At 52.3% G+C, this 2,791-nt stretch overlaps 1 non-coding gene across 1 annotated transcript; it reads left to right on the top strand.

Moving 5' to 3' along the window:
• The first annotated feature begins 917 nt into the window (after positions 1 to 917).
• Positions 918 to 993, top strand: TRNAT-GGU (transfer RNA threonine (anticodon GGU)). Its single transcript has one exon. It is a non-coding gene; the product is annotated as a tRNA-Thr (tRNA).
• The last annotated feature ends 1,798 nt before the right edge of the window (positions 994 to 2,791 follow it).

The raw sequence follows: 2,791 nt of genomic DNA, 5'->3' as shown, positions 1-2,791 counted from the left end.
AAATGACAGAGAAATGGAGTCCTTCATCTTCGTTTCATTACCTTCCCCCTTCTTTCTTTTCTTATTACCCCCCGGTTTCGTGGATGCCCAAGACCGAACCCCACAAGTCATTTCTGTCTCGCTAGATGTCGCCAGGGTTCTCACACTGATGTTCGGGGAGACTTTCTCAATACGATCCCTTCTTACTTCATTTCAGGAAGGGTCTGATCCCCGACCTGGTGACACAAGGTGAGTGCTTGACGTTAATACGACTAAAATCTGCGTTCCGATTCCACCCCTCTCTCTGTCACCCCAGCGTCTAAGTAGGAGCTAGAAAAATGCCCATTTCTATTGGCATGATGTTCAAAGGGGGTGAGCGGAAATCGGAACCTCTTATTTTCAAAGCATCTTCTTTAAAAACTGATTGATGGGTTTGGGACCCCCCCCAATGGGAGGGGGTGCGAGGGAGGGCAGGAAAAGGTGGGTAGAGGGCCCCTGTGAGACACAATTGTTACCTTGAGGATTGCTATTCGCGGAGGGAAGAAGGTCTTCATTGGCAGAATAACCTTGCAGCTTTGCTACTTCCTACATTACACTTAGTGGTCAGGTTGAGAAAAAGGCAGCTCAACATAACACTGTCTTTTGTTTTGACCTTATTTTGTGATTAAAATTATTTAAAGATAGAGGAAGAAAGAGAGAGAGAGAGGGGGAAAAATCAATTTGTTGTGCCACTTATCTATGCATTCATTGGTTGATTCCTATATGATCCCTGACCAGGGATCAAACCTCCAACCTCTGCACATTGGGCTGACGCTCTAACTAACTGAGCTACCTGGCCAGGGACGACCTTTTTTTCTGTTTAAAATCATCTCTGGCCCTTCCTAGGAAAGTGTTGAAACCCCTGCTAGGCTCCACCGTGCAATAAAAACAATGTTCCCGCCCTGGCCGGTTGGCTCAGTGGTAGAGCGTCGGCCTGGTGAGCGGGAGTCCCGGGTTCGATTCCCGGCCAGGGCACACAGGAGAAGCGTCCATCTGCTTCTCCACCCCTCCCCCTCTCCTTCCTCTCTGTCTCTCTCTTCCCCTCCTGCAGCCAAGGCTCCATTGGAGCAAAGTTGGCCCGGGTGCTGAGGATGGCTCCAAGGCTTTCCCCCTCGGGCTAGGCAGAGCAGATGAGAGGGTGTCAGGATGCTGGGAAGGAGCTCGGGAGCTGGGCTCGGAGCTCAAGGGGAGGACTCCCTCTGGCTGGTGGTCCCAGCGAGCTCGGGTGGCAGGTCCACCATCATGTGGAGTGAGACACAGAAACTCCTTATCCTTCGCTCCTCTCTGCTTTCCCCGATCTTCCCAGCTTCCCCTGTTCGTAGGCTGTGACAGGAAGCCAGGCAGTAGAGAAGCAGGCGTATAGCTTCGGACCAGGTGAGCTTGTCCATATTCTGCTGTTCTTGACCAAGAAGTGTTGTCAAGTCCCCGCACCTCACTTCTGCGGGTTCACGTAGAGACACCCCCAAGTCCAGCTGAGTTTAGAAGAGTTTTATTAAAGGAGGAGATTTATTAAATATGCCGGCTGCATATGGTTGGCTCCGGGCAGTTGCAAACCCAAATCGTGTGCACCAAAATATCTTTCGGGGGCTGGTTATACACCCGTGATCACACAGGGGCGGGGAAGAGCATGACATCATGGCACAAGCGGACATTTGTTTGGGGGATACACAGAGACATTAAGACTTCCAAGGCAACACAATCAAAGATGTTTATAATCTTTCAGGGTTCCCCTTCCCTCACGAGCCTAGAGGTATGTGACTCTCAGGATTCCAGGAAGGAAGAGGAACTTCAGACAATGTAAGGAGGTATGTCAATTCTGTCTCCCATTGAAAGAGAGGAAGTTTCTCAGTTAACCTTTATTTTAGATTTAAAACTAAATGACCCATTGTTCTGGCAAGCCAGAAACTTCTACATTCTTCTCCCTCCCCTCCCCAAAGGGAGGGATGCGACAGGAAAGCCTGACCTTTCCACCTAGAATATCAATGTTCATTTTGCAGCTTTTTGGTAACTTACGACAGAAGGAACATCAGTTCGTCTTGGCTCAGGCGAGTAGCGTTCCTCCTCAGCCTCATGAAGCAAGGCACAACAGGATGGGCGTGGGGCCATGAACACACCAGGGCTCGTTGCAAACGTGCTCTCATAGCCCTTGACTCTGGCCTCCGTGGGAGCTGTTCAATCTCTTCCACGTTTTCATAATAACTCACTTTGGAAGACTGAACGAGGGCACGCCCCTTGATGGACAAGGACACGCCCCAGTCTGGCCTAGGACACGCCCCTTGATGGACAAGGACACGCCCCAGTCTGGCGTAGGACATGCCCCTTGATGGACAAGGACACGCCCCAGTCTGGCTTAGGACACGCCCCTTGATGGACAAGGACACGCCCCAGTCTGGCTTAGTACACGCCCCTTGATGGACAAGGACACGCCCCACTCTGGCTTAGGACACGCCCCTTGATGGACAAGGACACGCCCCAGTCTGGCCTAGGACACGCCCCTTGATGGACAAGGACACGCCCCACTCTGGCTTAGGACATGCCCCTTGATGGACAAGGACACGCCCCAGTCTGGCTTAGGACATGCCCCTTGATGGACAAGGACACGCCCCTTGGTGGACAAGGACACGCCCCAGTCTGGCTTAGGACACGCCCCTTGATGGACAAGGACACGCCCCAGTCTGGCTTAGGACACGCCCCTTGATGGACAAGGACACGCCCCAGTCTGGCTTAGGACACGCCCCTTGATGGACAAGGACACGCCCCACTCTGGCTTAGG

The sequence above is a fragment of the Saccopteryx leptura genome, chromosome X, assembly GCF_036850995.1.
Source record: "Saccopteryx leptura isolate mSacLep1 chromosome X, mSacLep1_pri_phased_curated, whole genome shotgun sequence".
Lineage (NCBI taxonomy): Eukaryota > Metazoa > Chordata > Mammalia > Chiroptera > Emballonuridae > Saccopteryx > Saccopteryx leptura.
This window is presented reverse-complemented; position numbering and strand designations above follow the sequence as displayed.